At 39.4% G+C, this 27,769-nt stretch overlaps 1 protein-coding gene, 1 long non-coding RNA gene and 2 pseudogenes across 3 annotated transcripts in view; 1 reads left to right on the top strand and 3 right to left on the bottom strand.

Annotated features, from left to right (window-relative positions):
- The window catches only part of LOC109680562 (uncharacterized), a 472,009-nt gene that overhangs the window by 432,385 nt on the left and 11,855 nt on the right, over positions 1-27,769 (bottom strand). The gene's annotated exons all lie outside the window — the stretch shown is intronic.
- LOC141419189 (uncharacterized) lies at positions 157-20,900 on the top strand. 2 transcript variants are annotated; one of them, XR_012443839.1, is made up of 6 exons: positions 157-398; positions 1,996-2,099; positions 3,935-4,030; positions 4,167-4,333; positions 15,122-15,359; positions 16,476-20,900. It is a non-coding gene; the product is annotated as an uncharacterized lncRNA (long non-coding RNA). The 2 variants fall into 2 exon arrangements; XR_012443840.1 differs by having other exon boundaries at positions 16,392-20,900.
- On the bottom strand, positions 2,929-4,244 carry LOC109680758 (RNA transcription, translation and transport factor protein-like; annotated as a pseudogene).
- Positions 12,623-14,951, bottom strand: LOC109680759 (glycogenin-1 pseudogene; annotated as a pseudogene).

Below are 27,769 nucleotides of genomic sequence, written 5' to 3'. Positions count from 1 at the left end.
TCTGGATAATTTGCCCTATGGGTCTGCAATGACATGTTAGGAACCAAGAATTTTATCCTGATCCTTTGCACATATATAATAGATCGATATGTCCTTCACACCAGGTTAATGATGATCTCTCAAGTCTCTTCCTCAATTCACCCACTGTATGAATGCTTAGGGTCCAGAATCCCCCGCCCCCAAGGCATTGGTTTCAGAGAGGGTGCTGGGCTCCCTGCAGAGTGGCACAGAGCCGCGCATGCGCAGAGAGAGGGGCGGTGCGACTGGAGCTCTCAGGCTGTGAAATTGACAGTGAGAAATCAGCTGGAGACAAGAAATCCTGCACAGAGATGGGGGACAAGTGGAGATGCCTGAACTTCTTCCTGAAGACCAGTCACTGAGGTGATGGGGTGAGCAAGGTCAGCTGAGCACAGAAGGATACTCTGAACCTGGAAAATATTCCTTTTTAATCATCAATTATTCCATATCGTAGTACCTGTGGTATTTATGTATAAAATTGGAATTTTCTAGGCCCAAATACTTGTCATTGGAGAACCAGATAGGACACCTTGGAAGCTTGGGACTCAGAACGTTGCTATGGCAACATTGTGCTGCATCGTCACCCAATCTACTCTTCTGTATCACTACAGATCCTTCAGTGGGTGGACATTTGTCCTTCAAATCTCACGCTGTTACTGGGGGCTGTTGGTGTCCTGTGTGGCCAGGGTAGGGAACGACCACTCGGTAGTTTGATGGATGATGCTTGAGTCTGTGTACTTTGGAGGATGGTGCACACCCGCACCGACGTGACTGACTTGAGGGGGAGGTTACATTTGGTGTCTTAATGTAGGGGGAGGAAGGGGGGTGATGAAGGGGAGGAGGAGGTGGAGGAGGTTGACATGGTGATTTCTGTGTGGTAAGTTGGAGGTCATGAGGACATTGGGGGGTCTGAAGAGAGGGGGCAGGTGAGCAGAAGCCACTGTGTAGTAGAGGGCGGAAGAGTGGGAAGGAGGAGCAGAGGTAGAAAATATGACAGAAGGAGTATTAATTTTCTGTAATTTTAGGTTGTGCTCTATTTTGCATTCTGTGATCATACTTTTTTCAGATATTTATGTAATTTTTTGGAGTACTGGGGTTAAACTCAGAGTTTGAGGCTTGCTACATAGGCACTCTGCCATTAGCCTCTTTGTCCTTTGCACATTTTATTATGTTTTTCTGTATTTTCTTGAAGTTGAGTGGAGTTCCTAAAACTTTTACTTTGATTCTTTGTCAGCCCATTCATATTATATCCATTTACACAAGATGGCTCAGTGTCTGTTTTCCTTTTTAGTTGGTGAGATTAAGTATACCTGAGTGTTCTTACACCTGTGGTCATATATCAGGGTCTGCACATTTGATGAAGTAGGTGTGTAACTGTAGTCTTGCAAACAGGCTTTTCCTGGAATTCTTTTCAATTGTCAGCTCATCCTGAGATTCTGGACAGTACATTTGGTGTGGTACCTGAGCATGGGATTTTCTAGCCAGTCCTGTGCAGGACAGGAATCCTGTCTTCTGAGACTGACATGGTACTAGCCTGGAATTGTCTAGCAAACAAAAGGGGGTGAAGCTCTAGTACATTCCCACAACCCATGGTCACAAGGTCCTACCTACCTCTGAGGGCTGACCACTGCCTCTGTCATTGTTATCCCCAGCAGGGATGCAGATTGTTGATCCCATCTACCTCACAGGAGATGTGCTTGCCTTGCCAAGTACCAAGGCAAGTCTGCAGACTCAGTCCAGGGTTACCTGTCTTGAGTCAGAGGTTGTGGGAATGTGCCCATTGTTCCGTTTTACCTGTAGTGGACTGACTATTAAAGCATAGCTCACCTGAGTATTTGCCCCAAGGAAATACTGTATTGTGTTGTGTGGTCTTGAAAGATAAAATAATTCTGTTTCCTGCCCTCTTCAATTTTATTATCATGCTATAACTAGGTATGATCTTTTATCCCATTTTTTGTTTTGTTTTGTTTTCTTCAGTTTCTCACTGTGAGTCCAAGCTGGCCTGTAAATTAGTGCATAGTCCATGCTGGAATGGAACATGTGATCTTCCTGCTTCAGCCTCCTGAGTGCTGGGATTAGAGGTGTGTGTCACCACACATGGCTCTTACCTCATTTTCATAGTTTGTAAAAGTATTGTCTTGCACAGATAGTTGTTCAAATTGAAATTTCTGTTGGAAGATGATCAGTAGATAGTCCTATTCTGCCATGGTACTCTGCCTTATCATTCAACTATTTTTAATTGAGATATTTGTCTTTTTGATATAGATATGCCTAAATTTTGTATATGTTCTAAATTATAGACCCTTAATAACAATATGATTTTTCAAATTTTTTCTCTCAGTTTATGGGTTTTTATTATATTTTGTTTTTAATATTGTACTTTGAATCACAATATGTCTTGATTCTAATGAAAGTCAATTTCTTTATTTTAATCACATGTGCTATTAGTATTGTGTCATAGAAACCATTGTATGAGCTCAGATCTTGTATATTTGTTTCTGTTTTCTTCCATGAGCTTTGTAGTTTCTGCTCCTATATTTGTTTATGAACTATTTTGAGTCCATTATTTATATGGTATGGAGAAGAGATCCAGCTTCCGTGTATATGTATATCTATTCTTCCCAGGCACATTGACTGAATAAAACACTTTTACATAATGAATTGCCTTGACACCTTAGGTAGTCAACAGAACATAAATTTAAGGGCTAATTTTTATTTTTATTTATTTTATTTTTTTTGAAAAGAAAATTCCACTTTCCCAAACTTTATTAAAAGAAAATAGTACTTGTGGTAAAACTCTAGAACATAGTCAACTTCCTGGGATTCCTCCCTTGAAAATGTGACTTTTGATTTCCAAACACATGCGGGAAGGTTACATGGTTCCTGTTTATACTAAGTAGGTAAGAAGTAGACATCCTGCAGTGCTCATCTTCCAACTTTCCCTAGTCTGTGGTCGGTCTTTGGATCAGCAATAATGGCCTGAACAGCTACTATGGCTTCATTAATTAATTCATTAATTAATGTAGCTCTCTAAGCTCTTCTATATGTAGCAATTGCAGAATTTGGGCAGCTTCATTAAGAACTGCATCTCCTGTGTCAAAATCAAGAATATGCTTGTGTAAAGCAACAGGCAAGCCCTCTTTTGTTTGATTTGCTTTAGCAACTGCATCCTGTGTTAGGCGCTCCTGAACCAAAATGTGAATTGCCTTTAGCATTACCAGGTAATCATCATGACGCTGAATCTGAAGAAGGTTAGCCAAAGCCATTACACCAGCCTTAAAACCAAAAATCGTATGTTCTCCCTCATATGTGGACATTAGATCAAGGGCAAACACAACAAGGGAATTGGACTATGAGCACATGATAAAAGCGAGAGCACACAAGTAAGGGGTGAGGATAGGTAGGACACCTAAAAAACTAGCTAGCATTTGTTGCCCTTAACGCAGAGAAACTAAAGCAGATACCTTAAAGCAACTGAGGCCAATAGGAAAAGGGGAACAGGTACTAGAGAAAAGGTTAGATCAAAAAGAATTAACCTAGAAGGTAACACCCACGCACAGGAAATCAATGTGAGTCAATGCCCTGTATAGCTATCCTTATCTCAACCAGCAAAAACCCTTGTTCCTTCCTATTATTGCTTATACTCTCTCTACAACAAAATTAGAAATAAGGGCAAAATAGTTTCTGCTGGGTATTGAGGGGGGAGGAGAGGGAGGGGGCGGAGTGGGTGGTAAGGGAGGGGGTGGGGGCAGGGGGGAGAAATGAACCAAGCCTTGTATGCACATATGAATAATAAAAGAAAAATGAAAAAAAAAATCAGGATTATTTACATCCAAATTGATCAATGGTTCTGCATTTTTAGTTGAATTGTCGGTATTTTTTGCATTATCAGTTACTAAGTCTTTGTATTTTTCAGCATTATCTCTATACTCAAGTCTAACCGCTAAACCAAGAAGCCAGTCAATCGCTTCTTGTCGATCCTGAATCTTGAAAGGACAGTTCACATCCTGAGGTACTTTTCAAAGACCTTGGGCCAGTCACTGCTGTGGATGTTTCTTAAGTTACCTCTGTCTTCAATCTTGCAGTGTCTGATTTTCTGGTCTTCAAGCCAAACAATAAAGTTTCTAAATTCTGTTTCATCTTTGCAGTTGAAGTCGGCAGGGTTGTGGAGGTCAAGAGCCATCAGCTTGTGTAGGAACATGATTCCCGCTTCTCGCTGGGGTCCCCCGGGCGTCGGCCGGGAGAGGTGAAGCGAGGTGGAGCAGGAAGCGCAGACACCGGCGACGCGGCGAGAGTAAGGGCTAATTTTTAGATAGTAAGTATTAGTCACTGATCTATATGTCTATTCTTACATCAGCACCACAATATGTATCTTAATTACTATCACTTTGTAGGAAAGTTTGAAGTCAGGAAGTATACGTCAAAATCATTCCTTTTTTTTTTCAAGACTGTTTTTGGCTTTTCTGGTTTTCTTATATTTCTTTGTGCATTGTAGAGTCAAAATTCCAAAACAAAATCAGTTGGAATTTTGATGGCATTGAATGTATAGATCAGTTTGGGTAGTATGGCCATCCTTAATGTATTAAGCCTTTCAACTAAGAATATGGCATATTTCCCATTTAGATAGATATGTATTTTTTCAGTGTAAATGTATTGTACTTATTTTGTTAAATTTATTTTTAGGGATATTGTTTTTTCATAGTATTTAACATGGAATTTTTGGCATTATTTTTAGATTGTTACTTGTTAGTGTTCAAAAATAGAATTGATTTCTACATATTTGTGTATTCATTCCTTGTAGCTGGAATTAGAGGTATACATGATCATACCCAGCCACATGTATGCAAGAAATCCTAGAAAGGCTAGTTATGGTGCATAGGGGTAGGTTTAATGTACTTACTATTCTGTTGTAGACACATTGTATAATTACATTAATTGTTGCTACATTGGTCTGGCTACAAACTGATTGGATGCTAAATAATATTTAAAACTTGGTGGTTTACTCACTGCTCACCTTACCTAGAAATAAGACCTTAGACATGAACCTTTTGGCAGGTCATGGTAAATGAATGCTTCACAACAGCCAGTGTGAACAGGTAGAGAAAGCCTATAAGAAGCAACAAAAACAATAGCAAAAATTCAGAATCACAAGAAAGGATACCTACAGCTCCCTATGCAGTAATCTAAGAGGTAGGCATAGACTGAGGAATCAGCACATGTGCTTGATACAGAGAGAATCCTGCAACATGGAGGACTTCCCAGTCACACCACACAGCTCAGTGTTCACATCCAGAGCTCTCTGCTGGGCAGCTGTGGGGCTATGGTCAGGAACCATGTCTAAAAGTCTCCAAGACTATGTGATGGCAAACTGCACTGCCATGAACATCCACAGTCAAGAAACTTTCCTTTGTGATCCATGACCATGGATGTACTCTCCACACCAGTGCCATAGGTTCAGTGATAGCATGAGCTCCTGAGCCATGGAGAGACCACAGAGAAACAGTGTGAGGTAATGTTGAGACCAGGATGGTGGATACTTAGGTGCTATTATTTTAACCCTACCGATTTCATACTTAACTCTTTGATAAAGGATAAACATTTACATTTAGACTTTATGCCTAGAGGTTACTTCATTCATTTCACTTTTAAATCTTTTTAAATTGATGCATAAAAACAAAAGCATGCATATTTATGGGGTACTATGTGATATTTTGATATAAGTATATGTTGTGTAATGTCTCAATCCAGGTAAGCATCATTTCTTTATCATTGAAACTTTGAAATACTTTCTTCTAACTTTGAAAAATATGATACATAATTGTTGCTTAAAGTTAGGTTCATTTGCATTAGGACACCAGAACTTCTTACTTCTATCTAACTGTAACTTCATACCTATTAATCTTTTCCTCCCCACACCAACATATTTTCCTTAGTCCCTGGCTCAACAATTTAGATTACGTATGTGGTAATTCTCTTTCTTTTCCTGGCTTATTTAATTTGACAGAAATGTTCACTAATTCCATCCATGTTGTCTCAAATGAGAGGATTCCATACTTTTCATGGCTGAATATTGTCACTCTTTCTTTAATAGTACTATGTAATATTAAATATTTTTATTTTTTCCACTTCTTGGCTATTATAAATAACACAACAATAAGCATGGGATGCAAATGTTACTTCAGCGTACTGATTTCATTTCCTTCAGCTGAATCACCAGTAGTAGAGTAATAGGATTACTGGGTCAGATAGTAGTTGTAGTTTTAATTTCCTGAGAAAACTCCATGCTGCATTCATAATGATCATTCCCACCAGCTGTTCGCTGGGGTTCCTTTTTCTGCCCTCTTCTATGGTATACAGTTGATGTGTGGTGAGCCTGTCCCTGTCCTAAGGTTACTACTTCTGCTGGCAACCATAGCCCTTATTTCTTGACCCATTTGCCCTCAGTCATCCAGAGCAGAGCCAGTGTCCTGCACTAACTTGACTTGTCTGATAAAATCTCTGACCCACTATTTGGTTCATGTTTGCGTGGACCAAATATTCCCAGCCCCACTAGCATACTAGTGCTAGCTCATTTGTCCTTTCTCCAGATGCTGTGGGGTTTCCTTGAAGATAAGAGGAGCCCTTCAGAATCATTGTCTCCAAATTACAATCAGGGATCCCTGTCTGTGTTTTTTGGTAGACTGAACTGCAAGCCATACCAGGATATACACTTTAAAAGGGAAAAGAGTGGTTGTGAACACTGAGATTGGGGTTTCATGGGTGCAACCTAATCACAAAGATTCCTGGTCCCCAACAAGCCAACAGGCAGAGCAGGACAACATTTCTCTCACATGGAGTGCAGTGTTTGTTGTCTACACTGCCACACAAAGACCATGTTGATATTTGATTAAGACTACCTTTGTGAATTAGCTGCTCCTTAGCTCCATTTGCCTACAGATGACAGGGTACATGGAATATTACTCATCTTCAATGACTGTATATCCATTGTCATGTTGCTTAGGTAATGAAGTAGACTTCTTAGTCAGAATGAAGTCCTGTGAATTGATCCAAAATTATGACCAAAGTTCCTCTCAAGGGCAAATATACTATCCTCAGCATCCAAATGAGTAGCATATTATTTGTCCCTACCAGATAGTATACAGTTGCCACAGTCCTTGTTCCCATAATGGGATCCTTTAACATGAAGTCATTCAGTTGCCATTCTCCTGACCAGAAAGCTAGGCTGTTAGTAATAGTTCTTGAGTCAGTGAAAATGTTACAGGGTAGTTGGTGCATAGCCATCTCCACAATGTTAATTTGTCTCATTGGACAGGACATTCATCATAATCTTATTAATCGTTGCATACCTACTGTCCAGATGGCATCCACACATCAACCCTCATCTATTCTTTTGTTTCCCAGAGTAGTTAGTAATCCATGCCATAATATCTAGACATGGCTTGGTGTTCTGGGATCCAAGTACCCACAGGAAGAGCCAAAAAACACCCTGTAGATCTTTGGTCCCTTCTGAGAAGCTACCCATATTTTCATGGATCCTATTGGTCACCTGAGATTCTAGTTGGATACAATCTTGAATGTACCATTTCCAACTGATAATCAAACCCTTTGGAGGCTCTCCAATTTTATTGGTCAGATTTGTGAGAACCCAAGAAAGAATGCACAGTTCAGGTTGCAGAGTCACATGTGCTTTTTGGCCATATGAAGGTCATTCCATATCAGTGTCCAATAGCAAGGAAGGACTTGACATTCAAGAGGCATATCGAGATGGAGAGTGGCCTTAGTGGCTGAGAGCATGCCTAGAAAGTGTGAGACCCCAGTACTGCAACATGTACAGAATTTTTTATCATTTTGTCCTAAACAATACAGGGAAATGACTAATTACTTAACATTTACTTTATATTAGTATATTATAATTTGCAAAGGATTTTTAAAACAGGAGGACATGCATATATGTTCATTCATATGAGATTTTAGCATCTGCAGATTTTTTTAACCCACAGGACTTGCTGATACCAAGGGATTACTGTGATATTTTATTTTCCATTTAGTATGTAAGCCCCCTTTGGTTGAATGGCCCAGTGGGAGCTGGATACCTTAGATACCAGACAGTAGTAGATACCCCACTATTGTGACACTATTGTGTAGTAGATGTCTCATAGGTGTTAGGTAGCATATCCCCTCATGTAGTACTGATGTTCTGTGCCACTAATAGCCAACCTTCAATGCCTATAATGCACTTAGTAGTGAAAATCTCAGTCATTGGATCTAAAATGTTCAAAGGGCCCCACACACAACTTGATAAACACTATACACAGATAAGCTTCAGGGTTCCCATGTTTGTCCCCAAACTTCTCAATATCATCAGTTTAATTTTTCACCTAAGTAGACCCCAAGACATTTTCATGTGATCCTAGGATCCAAGAAACTAAGAAAAGCCCATCCCCCTACTTTTTTTTTCCAAGACATTGGATCTTCATACATTGTCTAGACTGGCCCTTAAAAACAGAGCTCAAGCAAGCCTTCCACTCAGGCTATCCATTATCTGGGACTACCCACATGAAAAAGCATGCCCAATGTCCCTCTTGTTATGACAAGAGTATAGAGTCATTGTAGACTTAGAGTCCTTAGCCCCATTCAGCATGAGACAGTTCAGTATGCAATGTCCCTTTATCAAATGAACATATCAACCAAGCTTCGTGAGAGTTCAGTGGGCTTACTCCATCTGTTAGATAGTGAGTTTCCTCATCTGTGAAAGCCAACATTGCATATGTTCACTCTCTGTATTCCTCAGTGAATATCTGAGTACACACTTGACAAGCTCTCTGGCATGGACAATGAATAGTGTCCAATGACAAGGGATGGTACACTGTTACCTTTCTTTCCTCCTTCATTTCTCTCTGCCTTAGTCCCTGCAGCCAGTTCATTTAGATCTATGATGGGTAAAGTGTTTTGTGATCTTGTTATCACCCATCCTTCCCTGTAACTCCTTCAATTGCATGTTTAGTCCTTTTTCCCTAGGCTAACATCTCTGGCCTTGGCTGGGGATTGGAGGGTAATTGGTCCTCCTACTTTGCCAGAAATTGAGGGTTCTGTTACAGCAGACCCTACTCACTGTACCAATTTTGTGCAATATGTTCACTAATACCAATTCCAATGGAAGACTTCTACTGTGTGGAAGATAGCAGAGGTCACTGCAGTGCCAACAATCAGAAACAGGGTTCCAAACACCATACCTAACTGCATCCTTGGACATAGTTGTACCAATTGCTTGAGTGTGATGAGACAGAACACACTCAAAACACACCACGTATGTGAAATAGTCTATTACACACAGATAGGCAGCAAGAGAAAAAAGAATTCTAGGGTTAATTTTGAGACAGTAGTCTAAGTTCCATCTACCCTCAAAGCCATCAAGGATAGTTATCATGTCAATTGAAAGTGTCCACTTCATAATTGGTGAGACAAACATGACTCACTGTGAAACCTTTGAAGGTAATCTTGCTTCTATGGAAGAGAGGAACAAAGCCTGGTTTGTTCAATGCAGTCCCTTCTCACCTCAAGATGCTGTATTCCCAGCTCATTTTATACTTATTCAACAAAATGCAAGCAAGAAAGGTGATGCTGGGAAGTGGGTCCCTCCATGGCCAGCCAAAGAACCACCCTGCATCATCACCCCAAAAGTTTTGTAGTGCTCCTTTACTGTAGTCCTTCCCTCTGTTCAGCCTTGGCAATTAGTGATATGATGAAGTTAACTTAATAGTCATCGATCACACTCATTTTATTAGTCTTACCTTTTTCCAGGGAGTCAAATAAATGAGCTCTTAATGTGTTCAATGTGTTATGGCTGGTTTCTCCTTATTTAAAAAAAAGAATCTGAAGCCAGACATTGGTGTTTCCTATCGGTAATCCTAGGTACTTTGGAGGCTAAAATAAAGAGGATCTTGGTTCAAAGCTAGCTTGGCAAATAGTTTATGAGATCCCCATTTCTAAAATAAGCAGTCAAAATGAACTGGGGGTATGTCTCAAGCAGTAAAATGCCTGCTAAGATTTGCCTTTTCTACCTATTATAAATTTTGAATTATTGGGTACAGTGAAAATTAGAGTGGACAGTTGTGGTATATAGGTGCTCAGTAATTCTAGCAATTATTGCTGCAATTGCTATCACTTCTCCATTAAATTTGTTTCAAACATTATTCACAAATCTCGTGAACATCTATGTGTTGGTTCATTACTAGATGCTACATTGCTCCAATTATGTAAATTCCCATCCTTACACAAATACCACACTATTTTGACTAAAGCTGCTTCATATTAACCCTTGAATTAGGTAGTATGTGCTGTACAACATTGTCCAGCTTTTTCTAAATTTGTTAGCTATTCTACATCCTTTCCTTCTCACATAACTTTTACAAACCACATGTCAATTTCTAAATATTCATAATGGGATGTTGGTTGTGTGTCTAGTAAATGTATATATAAATTTAGAAGAATTGACCTAGTAATTTTGAGCCTTCAAATTCATGAAGCTGATATATTCCTATATTGATGTTGATCATCATTTGAGCTCATCAATGTCTTATCAATTCCAGAGTACAAATTTAGCATGTGTTCTGTCATGAGCATATCAAGTTGTTTTGTTGTTGTTAGTTTGTTTGCTTTGGTGATACTAGGTTTGAACTTAGGGCATCATGCTTGCAAGGAAGTCACCCTTACTGCTTCAGTAACTGCACCACATACTAGTTTTTGATGCTATTTAAAAACATATTTTATCTTCACTACTCAATCATTCATTATTTTTATAAGGGAAGACAATTGATTTTGACCTATTCAATTTTTTTGTGAGCCTATGGTGTGAACTCAGGACTTCACACTTGCAACAAGCACTCTACTGCTTAAGCCACACCTCAAGTTCATTTTTCCCTGCTTATTTTGGAGATTGTGTTTGGCCAGACTGGCCTGGAACGGTGATTCTCCTCATCTCAGCCTCCCAAGTAGCTAGGATTGCAGGTATGAGCCTCTGGCACCCAGCTAATCTATTCATTTTTTGCAAACTAAGAATATTAAGTGTCAACCATGTGCCATGTCCAACGTTACATTTCAGAAAAAAATGAACAACAAAGAAATTTCTCCTTTATTTGAGAGATCAGCCAAGTAGAAATTTGATCAGTCAGGCAATATAAATCAAATCAGAGCAAAGATTAAATTAACTAGGAGCCACAAATCAAATTACATTAATAAGGGATATACAATATTCTGAAGAAATCCATAAGATACAAGTTCATGCAACTGGCATTAAAGGTTCTTAGAGGAAGCAACTTACTATGATTGAATAAAAAAAAAAAAGTAGCAGGGCCAGCAGGATGGCTGTAGTGGTAGAGTGCCTGCCTAGCAAGGGTGAGGCCCTGAGTTCAAACCCCAGTACTGCCAAGAAAAAAAAAGATTAAATAACTGAAAATCATACAAATTTCAGTTTGTATGACAAAAAGAATGATTATCTTTTCAGATAGAGACCAGGACAGGTAGAGCAGTGAAAACATCACAAGAATATAAAGAACTTTAATTCCTGTTAGTTTGTTTGGATTTGAGAGTTTTCTTTGTGGTGATTCTGTTCATCAATCTCAGTGGAGTCTCCATTCTTCTTTGTGCTCGAACACTTGAGCCACCCCCAGCCCTGTTTTTGTATTGGATATTTTCGAGATAGAGTCTGGAGAACTATTTTCCCAGACTGACTTTGAACTATGATCCTCCTGATCTCTGTCTCCTGAATTGCTAGGATTACTGGCATGAGCCACCAGTTCACAGGTTACTACAGGTAACATCAGATAGTATACAGGTACTTTCAATATACACAACTTTTAAAAAAGCATTTCATCTTTCGGCCCTGCAGTGTATAGAAAACTGGTGGACTAAGACTAGGAAGTAAAATGGGTTAACACCATTTATGATATGTTTATTTATGTTTCATTAGGCAGTGCTGTAAAAAACCGCCTTTACCTGAAAGCAGAATTTTCACTCTGCCAGTCTTTGGGAAGTTTTGAAGTGCAGGTCTAGTGAAAGGTACACAAAGCAAGCAAAGGAAAGATGCCTTGTCTCATTCTAAGGAAGATACATTGGAGCCTGGTTCTGCAGCATTTTAAAGTTCATATAGCCATTTTAAGAGATTAAAATTGTGTTTGCTTTAAACATTTGTCATCAATCAGCACAATTGAGAGTTTCTAAAACATTAGCTAAATAAGCCCACATTTAAAAAGCAGAACATTCTCGGGACACTAGTGGATCACACGTAATTCTACCTACTTGGGAGGCTGAAATCAGAATTGTGGTTTGAGGCTAGTAAGAGCAAATAATTTGCAAGACCCGATCTCCAAAATAACCAGAGCAAAATGACTCACAGGTTTGGCTCAAGCAATCAAGCTTAAAGCCCAGAGTTCAAACCACAGTCCAACCAAAAAAGACAACACTATTCATTTAACAGAATTATTGCTTCACAACTTTTGTCTAGTTCTTTCTTGCTATCCTGCAAAAACACCTTCACCTGATGAGTTCGTGAAAGCCTCTAACATCTGTAACAGACTATTCTAGACCTACCTCTAAATTCTAAGTGTCAGAAAAAAATCCTGTGAAGTGGATTTGTCCACAGAAAAATGAGAGTGCTTCTATTGAAAGTATCTAGTTTTCTCTTAATGTTATCAATGCAATCTGCTCTTGTGTAATAAGGCTGGCCTTACTCCCACTGCTCCTTCATTCTGCTGAGGGTGCAAAAGGCTACGATGTGGCTGGGACCTCTCTAAGGGACAGGTGTGATATGGCTCCTGCAACATGTTCCACATTTAGGCATGAGCAGATGTCTTGGACAGCCCCAAGTGTGGAAGGAGAGGTAAGGCATTGGTGATGACAATGTCCCACCAGAGACTGAGAAACTCTGGATGAGTTATGGTGGGACCATGGCACTCAGTTTTGAAACCTTTTGATTTGAAAAGTTTGATTCATCCCAGAAAATGCACAACATTGACACTAGCACCAAAGACTTTTAAAGTGCTGGCAGTTAGGATTATATAGAAATTCTGCTTATGCTTCTGTTATAGATCAATGATAGGTATTTCTGATAGCTACTGTTGATGACTTGCTTAAAATATTTCGAGGAAGACCTGGTCAAAATTACCTTTCTTGGAAGCAAGGAACAACAATTGGTTATAGGCTTCAACTGAGGGCTGACAGACAAACCTCTCAAGTAACTGTAACTACTGACTTGGGCTACCAGCATATTGTTTTATTAATGATCTTGAATTGCATGCTTTCATTCATTTGGAATATTAATCCATTTTGAGATATGCAATTTGCAAACAATTTCTCCCATTCTCTGTTTTCCCCATCTCTCTGTTCAATTGTGCCCTTTGAGATACCCAGGGGAGTCTTAATTTTGATATACTCCAGTTTACCTATTTTTCTCTTTCCTTAGGTTTTGGTGACATATCCAAAAGATCATTTCCAAATCCAATGTTCAAAAGCTTTTTCTCATAATAGCTTTATTGTTTTAGCTGTAACATTTAGGTATTTGATACATTCAGACTTAAGTTTTGTATCTGATTTAAGTAGAAGATGCAACTTCATTCTTTCTGATAGGTATAGCCAGTTTTCCCAGAACCATATTCTAAAAAGACTTTCTTTTCTCCATTGAATGTTTCTGAAGCCCTTTCAAAAACAAACCAATGTGAGGTGTCATTTCCTTAGGCTTGTGTATTTAACATGCATTCTAAAAATGTTGTCACAGGGATAGTATATAACTCAGTGCTAGATCATATGCCAGACATTTTCAAGGTTTTGGTTTAGAATTTTATTTTTTTCTTTTCACAATTCCTAACATAACTGGCAGGAAAAAATGTGGGAAGGAAAGTAAGTAATTGTGCTTTTCCTACTAGGAGTACCAGACACTTTTATTAAGTAGACCATGAGGCTAGGGAAGAGTTCAGGAAATGTATTTTCTAAAAAACCTTTGGGGGAAGGAGAGGAAGAGGGGAGAGGGAGAGGGAGTGGCTGTGTGTGAGAGAAAGAGACTTCAAGAAATTGCTAATTGACTTGCATTGTACATTAGAGTTCAGGAAATGTTTTCTGAAAAGCCCATGAGGTGAGAGGAAGAGGGAGAGATAGAATGTGTATATATGTGAGGGAAAGAAAGAGAGAGAGAGATAGGATTGATTTTAAGAAATTGGCAATTGGCTCACTTGATGCTGAAAGTCTGATAAATCCAACCACTACAGTTAGGATGTCAATCTGAAGTCTTAGGGAAGAGTTGAAGGGTACACTACACTATGAAGTATTTCTAAAGGCAGAATTGTCTTCACTGGATGCTTGTCTGGACTACTTAGTGAGATCATCTTAAAGTGAAATAAAAATGGCTGAGAATAAAGCTCTGTGTTAAAGTGATGCCTTGCATGCTGAAGACCTTGATTCATTCCTACCTCTGCAAATAAATCAATGAATACTGACATGGTTGTTATATATAGTAATTTTAATGTGCCTTGAAAAATACCTTTTGCATTGAACACAATATGATGTAAAATAAGTTAGGTGCAAAAAATAGAATCTTACATAAAATTTTTCATGTTTTGTGGGTTTATTTTAATTGTTTTGTTTTTTGGTGCTGGGAATTGTTCCCAGGGCTTTTTGCACGCTAGGCAAGTGCCCTAAAACCGAGCTGAATACTCAGCCCCTCATTCAGGCTATTTTCCCCTTCATTTTTCGGAATATATTTGTTGTATGGGGGGATTTAGTATGACACTTTCAAATGGGCTTACTTGTACACTGGTTAGATCACCACCCCACCATCGTCCCCCTCAACCCCCTCCACCCTACTTAAAGCAATTGCAAGATGCTTCATTGTTCTATTCTGTATACATATAAGAAACCCACCAACAGTATTCCTTCACCTTCATCCCTAATTCACCTCTCCTCTCCTACAAGTTCATTTAGTCTTTCAAGATGTAGTCCTCTGGATTTCTGCTGCTAAATATTTAATTTTATCATGAAAAGGATTCCCCTTCCAGTCATACATACTATGAATATTTCAATGTCAGTGGCCTTTTTCCATTCTTACTGGTTGCAGGGCCCCCTGCAATGTGGCAAATCAGTGCGCATGCGCAGACTGAGGGGGTGGACTAGCGTGCCTGCATCGGAGGGGCGGGAGGAGCCTGCAAACTGGCAAGTCCTTTGCAGAGAGGAGAAACCGCTGGACACGCCTGGTGCGTCAGCCTGCGGAATGGTCATCCAGGCGATGGAGCGAGTAAAGTCAGCAGCTCCAGTGACTGCTTTGAGCCTTGGGAACGTTCCTTTTTGCTTAACAGGTATTTGAAGTTTGTAGGACTTTTAGGTTGTATAACCTGGGAACCTTTTGGGAATTAAAGTAGCTGGTTACGCCGAACCGGACTTGCTGGCTTGGGACTCAGCTGTTCCGCCCTGTGTTATGGCAATAGTGTGCCTGACACCTCTGCCACAGTCCTGTCAAGTCATGAGGGGTCTTTTTTGGGTGGACGTTTGTCCTTCAATTCTGAGGCTGTTACTGTGGATGGTTAGTGGAGATGTGTGGGAGGAGGCGGTGTGACATCAGAGCAGCTTTAAGGAAAGATGCGTGATTCTGCAGTTTCTGGGGTAGTATGCCTAGCTGCTGGAGAGAGGGTCGTTAGGGTTTCTGCCTGGCACTGGGTGGGGCGGGTTGACACAATGATTGCTACTGGGATGCTTGAATGATGGTTCAGTGGATATTTGTGGGTGAGAGCAGGGTAAGGGGTAAGAGGGTAGAGGGGATTGAGGGGTAAATGATAGATAGGGTGTTTTTGTGGATAGAAGTATTTCTGAGATGAGTGGGGGAGGGTGGATTGGAGGTATATGTGTTATGGCAGTGGTGGTCACAGTGCAGGCTCTGGTCCGTGTAACGTATTGTGAGAGGGTGATGAGGAAGGTACATTATGAAGGGGGTTTGGGGGTAATTTGGGGATCACTTGAGTGTCTGAAGTGGGAGGGTCAGCAGAATTACCACTGTGGTGTGGAGCTGGAGGGGTGAGAACGAGAATGCAGCAGGCACAAGTAGAGATTTTATCTTAAGGTAATGATAATTTTTCTGTGGCCTTGTGGTGGTCCCATATTGTGATCGTGCTTTCTAAAAAATTGAACCCACCCTCACTATGCGGATGAACGTGCAAAAGTGTTTGGGTCTGTTTCCTTGTATATTTTACCCTTGTCTTACAGTCACTCACTGTGGTGGCTATTATTGTATAACATAGGGAAAGGTATGTAAAACTTGTATTTAGGAATCCCCTGATAGTTGTGGGAGGTGAAGCTATAATGGAAGGTCTTTTTCTTTTCATGGCATTTTCTAGGGTTAGGAAGCAAGACTTGAAATGTATCTCGAGAATGCAGTGTGGTGCCAGTCTTCATCAGCACCATTGTGTGATTCCCCAAAGGTGGCTGCCTATGCAGATGTGCCAGTCTGCAGAAACACTGCTGGGTATTGGGCCATCGCCCCCTCTCACAATGGAGACGGGGCAAGGGCAAGCTGTGGGTGTCTGCTAAGACCCTGCTGGAAATTCAGCCACTCCTTCTCCAAAGCACAGTGGTGCAGACAGGAGCTGGCCTAGAGTGAATGACTCCCCATCGCACAAGCAACCCCCTCCCAAAGTGCTGCAGTGCAGGAGGCTGGGTAAGCATGCGCAGCTGGGAAACTTCTGCCACTAGCTGCAGTGGGGAAGGCAGATCTGTGGGGGTTTTGTAACTTCAGACTGGGGAGAATTACAGCCATGTCTACACCTGGTGCCCAAAGCATTCTACTCATTCCCTCTCCTTCCTCAGTGTTACACTGCAGGGGGAAGGCAAGAAGATTATCTGCAGTTTCCACTTAGCTTGGCTGGCTTGAACCTGCTCTGCACTGTGCTGCAGTGCAGCCAAGGAGGAAATGAGGGAGGGGCCAGGGATTTGTTAAGCCTTCATTTGTGAGGGGTGGCAGGTATCCTATGCCCCTGCTTTTCTTTTCTTCTGTAGGCTGATGTTGTGGTGGTCTATAGGTTACCTAAGGACCTACCATGCTGCTTCAAGCAGCCTGTGGCACTGCTAGGCACTTAATTTTTGTTTGTTTTTTTGAGACAAGATCTCTGATGGAGCCCAAACCTGCCTGGATTTGTGATCCTCCAGCTTCAGCATGTTGAGTGCTGGGATTACAGACATGGGCTACCACTCCTTGTTGTTTAAGATTTGTATTCAAATTAAACATTTTTTAAACATTCAATTAATTCAATTAAACATTGTATTTTACAGTTTGCTTCTGTATTTTAATTGAGGATTATATAAGCCCCTAGAGGGAAATTACATAATGGTGTTAGGAGAAGGATTTACTGCACCCCCTTAATTGTTGAAAGTAGAAAAAAATATCCTGAAAAATATGGACAATGTAGTACCTTTTTTATAATTAGACATATTTTATTCTGACAGGGTTTCAAGTGTCTTGCATGGTTGTAATAACAGCATATTTGATTACTTTACCTTTTCCTTAGCAGGTTTTCTGTACCACATATAGGAAGGTCTGAGGGTGAGTTTTTCCCCATTTTTAAAATTAGGATATATTCATTGTACTGGGGGAATTCATCGTGACAATTCCAAATAGGCTTATATTGTACATTGATTAGATTACCCTCACTGTCTCCCCCTCGACCTCCACCCCATCCCACTTAAAGCAATTGCAAGAGATTTCTTTGTTCTATTTCATATAAGTATATGAAACCCATCAACCATATTCCCTCACCTTAATCTTCCTTCACCTCCACCCCCCTCCACCCCCTCCCCCTCCGCCGTCCAATACACTGAGGGTGATTTCTCATCTTGATTATTTGGCCTGTTGGGTCTGTAGTGACGTTTTGAGAAGCAAGAATTTTATCCTAATCCTTTACACATATCTAAGAATAGATAAATAGTTCCTTTCACATCAGGTCAATAGTGGTTTCTCAAATCTTTCCTCAAGGCACCCGTTCTATGAATGCTTAACAGCCGCCATGCCCAGGACTCTAATTTCTTAAAGAGGCTGGGTTCTCTGCAGAGTGGCACATCCGCGCATGCGCAGAGGGGGAGGGGTGGTGCGGGCCTCAGCTCTAGGTAAGGCAGTGAAACTGACAAGTCGGCTGGAGACAAGAAATCCTGCGCAGAGATGGAGGACAGCTGGAGATGCCTGAACCTTCACCTGATGACCAGTTACTGAGGTGGTGGGGTGAGCAAGGTCAGCTGCACGTGGATGGATACTCTGAACCTGGGAAATATTCATTTTTTTCATCAGTTATTCCATATTTTATTTATAACGTTGGAATTTTTCAGAGCCGAATACTTGTCATGGAAGAACCAGAAAGGACACCTTGGAATCTTGGGACTCAGCGCATTGCTGTGGCACTGTTGTGCTGCATCCTCACTCCCCTCCATCTATCCTGTCATATCACTATAGATCCTTCAAATCTCAGGCTGTTACTGGGGGTTGTATTCATGTGAAGGGAGGAGGGGGAGCGACCATGAGTCAGTTAGAGGGAAGATGTGTGATTCTGTGTACTTTGGAGGATGTTACACACCGAAGTGACTCACTTGAGAGAAAGGTACATTAGGTGTCGCTGGTGGGGGCGGTGTTAGTGGGTGGTGGGGAAGAGATGAGGATGGGGAGTGTTGACATGGTGATCATCGCAGTGCAGTAAGTTGGAGGTCATGAGGACGTTTGGGGGTGTGAAGAGGGTGCAGGTGAGCAGAAACCACTGTATTGTAGAGGGGCAAGAGTGGAAAGGAGGAGAAGAGGTGCAAAATATATAAGAAAGAGTATTAATTTTCTGGGATTTGGGGTAGTAGTCCATTTTGCATACTGTGATCATATTTTTCAGATATTTATATAATTTAATTTTTTGGCAGTACTAGGGTTTGAATTGAGTCTTAGGTTTCTCCATAGGCCCTCTACCACTTGGGCCATGTACTAGCCTTTTTTCCCCTTTGACAATTTTATGTTTTCCTGTTTTTTTTTTTTTTTTGAAGTTTGCTGGCATTTCTAAAACTGTTACTTTGATTTTTCAGCCCCTTCATATTAGCTCCATTTACACAAGATGGCTCAATGGCTGTTTTCCTGGTTAGTTGGTGAGATTAAGTGTACTTCAGTGTTCTTACACCTGTGGTCATGTATCAAGGTCTGCACATTTGAAGTAGGTATGTAACTGTAGTCTTGCAAACAGGCTTTTCCTGGAATTCTTTTCACTTGTAAGCCCATCCTAAGATTCTGGACAGTACATTTGGTGTGGTCCCTATGCCCAGGTTTACTGCCTAAGCCTGGGACTTCCCAGCAGGCCCTGTGCAGGACAGGAATCCTATGTCTTCTCAGACTGATGTGGTAATAGGCTGGAATCCTGTAGCAAACAAGGTGGGTGAAGCTCTAGTACACTCCCACATCCCAAGGTCACAAGGTCCTATCTACCACTGAGGGCTGACGACCACTGCCTCAGTCATTGTTGTCCCCAGCAGGAATGCAGATTGTAGATCACATCTGCCTCGAAGGGGATGTGGTTGCCCTGCCAAGTACTAAGGCAAGTCTAGAGACTCAGTCCATGGTTATTTGCCTTGAATCTAGGGGTTATGGGAATGTGCCCATTGTTCATTTTAATTGTAATGGACTGATTATTAAAGCATAGCTCACTTAAGTATTCCCCCAAGGAAATCTGTATTTTGTTTCATGGTTTTGAGAGATAGCCTAAAACTGTTTCCTGCCCTCTTCCATTTTGTTATTGTGCTCTAACCAGGTATCATCTTTTATCTCATATATTTTTTTTTCACACAGGGTCCCACTGTGTTGCCCAAGCTGGCCTGCCAATTACCACATAGTCCATGTTGACACTGAACATGTGATCCTCCTGCTTCAGCCTCCCAAAGGCTGGGCTTAAAGGTGTGTAACACCACACATGGCTCTTACCTCATTTTCATAGTTCTTATAAAAGTATTTTCTTGCAGAGATAGTTGTTCAAATTGAAATCTCTGTTGGAAGATAAGCAGTAAGATTCCTATTCTGCCATTTTACTCTGTCTTTTCATTCACCTGTTTTCAATTGAGATATTTGTCTTTTTGATTTAGATATGTAGAAATTTTGTATATATTTTGAACTATAGACCCTTAACAACCATACAATTTTTCAAATATTTCTGTCAGTTTGGGGGCTTTTCTTTTCTTTTAAATAGGATACTTTGAATCATGATGTTTGTTAATTCTAATGAAGTTCAGTTTATCTTTTTTAATCACTTGTGCTATTGGTACATCATAGAAACCACTGTCTAAGCTGAGATCTTGCAGATTTATTTCTATGTTCTCTTCTATGTGCATTGCAGTTTCTGCTCCTATATTTAGGGTATGATCTATGTTGAGTCCATTATTTATATAGTAAGTGGGAGGCATCCAGCTTCCATGTATATGTATATCCATTTTCCCTGACACATTTGCTGAATAAAATATGTTTACACACTGAATTGCCTTGACACCTTTGTACAATTCGCAGACCATAAATTTAAGGGCTAATTTTTAGATACTAAGTTCTATTCACTGATCTATATATGTCTGTTCTTATCTCAGTGCCACAATGTTTCTTCATTACTATCACTTTGTAGGAAATGTTGAAGTCTGAAAGTATAGTTGAATACTGCAAAATCATTCCTGTTTTTCTTCTTTCCAAGACTGGTTTTACTCTTCTGGATTTCTTACATTTCCTGTGCAACGTAGAGTCAACTTGTCAGTTACTGCCAAAACAAAGTCAGTTGGAATTTTGACGGCATTGAATGAATAGATCAGTTTGGGTAGTATTGCCATCCTTACTGTATTAAGTCTTTTGAACTAAGAATATGGCATATTTTCCATTTATATAGATCTTTATTTTTTTCAGTGTAATGTGTTATACTTATATTGTTAAATTTATTTTTTGGAATGTTATTTTTCTTAGCATTTTAAGTGGAATTGTTTTCTTAGTTATATTTTTAGATTGTTACTTGTTAGTTTTTAAAAGTAAAATTGACTTATACATATTTGCCTGTTCCTCCTGTGTAGCTGGAATTACAGGTATGCAGTAACATACCCAGCCAGATGTTAACAAAAAAATTCTAGGAAAAGGCAGTTAGTGTGCATAACAGGTGGTTTTAACCTACTTACAGATTCTATTGTAGATACACGGTATAGTTATTTTAATCATTAATTATTGCCATATTGATCTGGCTACAAACAGATTGGATGCCAAACAATATTTAATACTTAGAGTCAGTCTCTGCTCACCCAACCTAGAAATAAGTCCTTAGGCATGAAGTTTTGGGCAGACCAAGGTAAATGAATGATTCATGTAGAGAAAGCCTAGAAGAAGCAACAAAAAATTGCAAAAGTTAAGAATAACAACAAAAGATTCTTACAACTCCCTATGCAGTAATCTAAGAGGTGGGCATAGACTGAGGAATCAGCACATGTGCTTGATACAGAGAGAATCCTGCAACATGGAGGACTTCCCAGTCACACCACACAGCTCAGTGTCCACACCCAGAGCTCTCTGCTGGGCAGCTCCAGGGCTGTGGACAGAAACATGCCTAAAAGTCTCCAAAACTATGGGATGGCAAACTGCACTGGCATGAACATTCACAGTGAGGAAACTTTCCTTCATGACCCATGACCACGGGTATATTCTCCACACCAATCTCACAGCTTCAGTGATACCATGTGCTCCTTGGCCCTGAAGACCCAGAGTGCGAGGTAATGTTGGGAGCAAGTCAGATACTTAGGTGCTGTTATTTTGACCCCTCCAAGTTCATATTTAACTCTGATAAAGGATAGACAATTACATTTCAACTCTAACCCCTGAGGGTTACTCGTGCATTTTAATTTTAAATCTTTTAAAATTGATGCATAAAAACAGAAAAATGCTTTTTTATGGAGTACCATGTGATATTCAGATATAAGTGTATGTTATGTGATGTCTCAATCCAGGTAAGCATATCTATCTTTTCTAGCATCATTTCTTTATGGTAGAAACACTGAAACAATTTTCTTCTAACTTTGTGAAATATATGATACATAATTGTTATTTACATTAAGGCCCCTGTATGATAGGACACCAGAAATTCTAATTTCTATCTAACTTATTTCTATTTCTAATTCTTTTTCTATCTAAAAGTCTTATTACTATCTAAAGTAACTTCATACTATCTTTCTCTCTCCCCTCCACTATATTTTCCCCAATCTCTGGTTCAACAATTTAGATTGCACACATGCATGAGATCTTATGGTAATTTTCTTTCTTATTATGGCTTATTTAATTTAACAGAAATGTTCACTAGTTCCATCCATGTTGTCTCAAATGACAGGATTTTGTCCTTTTCATGGCTGAATATTTTCATTCTTCCATTAATGGTACTATGTAACCCATTCTCCTTTTATGAATATTTTGACTTTTTCTTCTTCTTGGCTATTATAAGAAACAATACAGTAAGCATGAGATGCAAATGTTATTTCAACATACTGATTTCTTTTCCTTTGGATGAATAACCAGTAGTAGAATAATAGAATTGCTTGGTCAGATAGTATTTCTAGTTTTAATTTTCTGAGAAAACTCCATGCTGCTTTTCATAATGACTGTACTTATTACCATTCCCACCAACAGTTCATTGGGGTTCCTTTTTCTCCAGTCTTCTATAGCACAGAGTTTGTGTTGTATGGTGACCGTGTCCCTGTCTTAATGCTACTACTTCTGCTGGCCACCACAGCTTTGAATGGTATCCTGCATCTAAGGAAGAGAGGAACAAATCCTTGTTTATTCCTTGCAGTCCTCCCTACTTCAGGACACTGTTTTCCCAATGTGTTCCCAGTTCATTCAAAAGAATTTCAAGTAAGAAAGGAAATGGCAGAAAATGGGTCCCTTCAAGGTCACCCAAATAACCACCATCCATCATCACCACATGTTTTGTAGTGTACCTTTGTAGTACTCCTTCTCCCCACTCAGCAATTACTGATATGATGAAGTTTACTTGGCAATCATTGATCACACCCATTTTAATAGTTTAGCCTTTTCTAGAATGTCAAATAAATGATATCATAATGCACTCAATGTGTATGGCTGGTTTCTTCTTAGAATAGTGAATATAAGTCAGGCACTGGTTAGCTTATGCCTGTAGTCCTAGCTACTTGGGGGACTGAGATAGGGAGGTTCTCATTTCAAAGCCAGCTTGGGTAAATAGTTTGTGAGACCCCCCATCTCAAAAATAACTAGGCAAAATGGACTGGAGGTGTGGCTTAAGTAGCAGAATGCCTGCTAACATTTGCCTTTTATACCTATGATAAATTTTGAATTATTAGATACAATGAAAAATTACAGTAGACATTTATGGTATGTAGGTGCTCAATAATTCTAGCAATTATTGGTAAAATTACTACCATTTCCCCATTAAATTTCTTGAGCACATTACACAGAAATCTACTGATCATCTGTGTGTTGATTTAGTACTAGCTGCTTCATTGCCTTATTTATTTAAATTCCTGTCATTACATAAATCCTACTCTATTTTGACTAAAGCTGCTTCATTTTAATCCTTGAATTAGGTGGTAAGTGCTGTACAGTATTGTCCATCCTTTTCCTAAATTCATTTCACTAATCTACATCCTTTTCCTTCTCATATACATTTTAGAATCCACCTATTTCTAAATATTCATAATAGGATATTGATTGGGTATCTAGCAAACGTATGAATAAATTTATAAGAATGGGCCTAGTATTCATGAGCCTTCAAATTCATGAAATTGCTATATTCGTATATTTACTTTCATCATTTTTAATTTAGCTCATCACTTTCTTATAATTTTCAGAATAAGAATTTTGCAGGTATTTTGTCATAAGCATACCATGTTTTTTGTTTTGCTGATACTGGGGATTGAACTCAGGGCCTCATGATTACCAGGCAGGCACCCTTACCTCTTGGTCCATTGCACCACTTATCATATTTTGATGTTATTTTAAAACCTATTTTAACTTCACTACCCAATCATTCATTATTTTTAAAAGGGAAGATAATTGACTTTGACCTATTCATTTTTTTAATGGGACTCAAATTTGAACTCAGGATTTTGTACTTGCAACATGCATTCTACTTCTTGAGCTATATCTAGAGTCCATTTTGCTCTGGTTATTTTGGAAATGGGGTCTTGAGAACTATTTTCCTGGGCTGGCTTCAAACTGTGATCCTCTTCATCTAAGCCTTCCAAGTAGCTAAGATTACAGGTATGAGCCACTGGTGCCCAGCTCAACCTATTCATTTTTGCAATCTAAGAATGTTAAGTGTCAACCATGTGCCATGTACAATGTTACATGTAAGGAAAAGTGAACAAAGAAATTTCTCATTTCTTTGTGATATCAGCCAAGTAGAAATTTGATTCATTAGGCAGTATAAATCAAATCAGTTTATAGATTCAATCAACTAGGAGTTAAAAATCCAATCATATCACCTGAATAGACCTATAACACAAAATGAAATTGAAGCAGCAATCAAGAGTCTCCCCAAAAAGAAAAGTCCAGGACCTGATGGATTCTCTGCTGAATTCTATCAGACCTTTAAAGAAGAACTGATACCAACCCTCCTTAAACTGTTCCATGAAATAGAAAGGGAAGGAAAACTGCCAAACACATTTTATGAAGCCAGTATTACACTTATCCCAAAACCAGGCAAAGACACCTCCAAAAAGGAGAACTATAGGCCAATCTCCTTAATGAACATTGACGCAAAAATCCTCAACAAAATAATGGAAAACCGAATTCAGCAACACATCAAAAAGATTATTCACCACGACCAAGTAGGCTTCATCCCAGGGATGCAGGGGTGGTTCAACATATGAAAATCAATAAATGTAATAAACCACATTAACAGAAGCAAAGACAAAAACCACTTGATCATCTCAATAGATGCAGAAAAAGCCTTTGATAAGATCCAACATCATTTCATGATAAAAGCTCTAAGAAAACTAGGAATAGAAGGAAAGTTCCTCAACATTATAAAAGCTATATATGACAAACATACAGCCAGCATTATACTTAATGGAGAAAAAACTGAAACCATTCCCTCTAAAATCAGGAACCAGACAAGGATGCCCACTATCTCCACTCCTATTTAACATAGTACTAGCCAGAGCAATTAGGCAAGAAGAAGGAATAAAAGGAATACAAATAGGTAAAGAAACTGTCAAAATATCCCTATTTGCAGACGACATGATCCTATACCTTAAAGACCCAAAAAACTCTACTCAGAAGCTTCTAGACATCATCAATAGCTATAGCAAGGTAGCAGGATATAAAATCAACATAGAAAAATCATTAGCATTTCTAAACACTAACAATGAACAAACTGAAAAAAGAATGTATGAAAACAATTCCATTTACAATAGCCTCAAACAAAATCAAATACCTAGGTGTAAACCTAACAAAAGATGTGAAAGACCTCTACAAGGAAAACTGTACACTTCTAAAGAAAGAGACTGAGGAAGACTATAGAAAGTGGAGAGATCTCCCATGCTCATGGATTGGTAGAATCAACATAGCAAAAATGTCGATACTCCCCAAAGTAATCTACATGTTTAATGCAATTGCCATCAAAATTCCAATGACATTCATTAAAGAGATTAAAAAATCTACTGTGAAATTTATATGGAAACACAAGAGGCCACAAATAGCCAAGGCAATACTCAGTCAAAAGAACAATGCAGGAGGTATCACAATACCTGACTTCACACTATATTACAAAGCAATAACAATAAAAACAGCATGGTATTGGCAAAAAAACAGACATGAAGACCAGTGGAACAGAATAGAGGACCCAAATATGAAGCCACACAACTATAACCAACTTGTCTTTGACAAAGGAGCTAAAAATATACGATGGAGAAATAGCAGCCTCTTCAACAAAAACTGCTGGGAAAACTGGTTAGCAGTCTGCAAAAAACTGAAACTAGATCCATGTGTATCACCCTATACCAAGATTAACTCAAAATGGATCAAGGATCTTAATATCAGACCCCAAACTCTTAAGTTGATACAGGAAAGAGTAGGAAATACTCTGGAGTTAGTAGGTATAGGTAAGAACTTTCTCAACGATACCCCAGCAGCACAGCAACTAAGAGATAGCATAAATAAATGGGACCTCATAAAGCTAAAAAGCTTCTGTTCATCAAAAAAATGGTCTCTAAACTGAAGAGAACACCCACAGAGTGGGAGAAAATATTTGCCAACTATACATCAGACAAAGGACTGATAACCAGAATATATAGGGAACTTAAAAAACTAAATTCTCCCAAAATTAATGACCCACTAAAGAAATGGGCAAGTGAACTAAACAGAACTTTCTCAAAAGAAGAAATTCAAATGGCCAAAAAACACATGAAAAAATGCTCACCATCTCTAGCAATAAAGGAAATGCAAATTAAAACCACACTAAGATTCCACCTCACCCCTGTTAGAATAGCCATCATCATCAACACCACCAACAGGTGTTGGCGAGGATGCGGGGAAAAAGGAACCCTCTTACACTGTTGGTGGGGATGTAAACTAGTACAACCACTCTGGAAAAAAATTTGTAGGCTACTTAAAAAGCTAGACATTGATCTACCATTTGATCCAGCAATACCACTCTTGAGGATATACCCAAAAGACTGTGACACAGGTTACTCCAGAGGCACCTGCACATCCATGTTTATTGCGGCACTATTCACAATGGCCAAGTTATGGAAACAGCCAAGATGCCCCAGCACTGACGAATGGATTAAGAAAATGTGGTATCTATATACAATGGAATTTTATGCAGCCATGAAGAAGAACGAAATGTTATCATTCGCTGGTAAATGGATGGAATTGGAGAACATCATTCTGAGTGAGGTTAGCTTGGCCCAAAAGACTAAAAATCGTATGTTCTCCCTCATATGTGGACATTAGATCAAGGGCAAACACAACAATGGGATTAGACTATGAGCACATGATGAAAGCGAGAGCACACAAGGGAGGGGTGAGGATAGGTAAGACACCTAAAAAATTAGCTAGCATTTGTTGCCCTTAACGCAGAGAAACTAAAGCAGATACCTTAAAGCAACTGAGGCCAATAGGAAAAGGGAAACAGGTACTAGAGAAAAGGTTAGATCAAAAAGAATTCACGTAGAAGGTAACACCCACGCACAGGAAATCAATGTGAGTCAATACCCTGTATAGCTATCCTTATCTCAACCAGCAAAAACCCTTGTCCCTTCCTGTTATTGCTTATACTCTCTCTACAACAAAATTAGAAATAAGGGCAAAATAGTTTCTGCTGGGTATTGAGGGGGTGGGGGGGAGAGGGAGGTGGTGGAGTGGGTGGTAAGGGAGGGGGTGGGGGCAGGGGGGAGAAATGAACCAAGCCTTGTATGCACATATGAATAAAAGAACAAAAAAATAAGGTGGAGTATCATAGACTGGAAAATATTAAAGCATGCAACATAAAAAAAAAAACAAATCCAATCACATTAGAAAGGAATATACAGTATTCTGAAGAAATCCATAAGATGTATGTTCATACAACCAGCATTAAAGGTTCTTAGAGGAAACAATGTATTATCATTGAGTACATTAAAATAAGTAGTTGGGGCCTGTGGAGGGGCTCTAGTGGTAGAGTGCCTGCCTAGCAAGTGTGGGAAAAATACCAGTATTGCCAAAAAATAAGTAAAA

This window comes from Castor canadensis, chromosome 19, assembly GCF_047511655.1.
Source record: "Castor canadensis chromosome 19, mCasCan1.hap1v2, whole genome shotgun sequence".
Classification (NCBI taxonomy): Eukaryota; Metazoa; Chordata; class Mammalia; order Rodentia; family Castoridae; genus Castor; species Castor canadensis.
The sequence above is the reverse complement of the archived record's forward strand: the minus strand, read 5'-3'. Positions and strand labels throughout refer to the sequence as shown.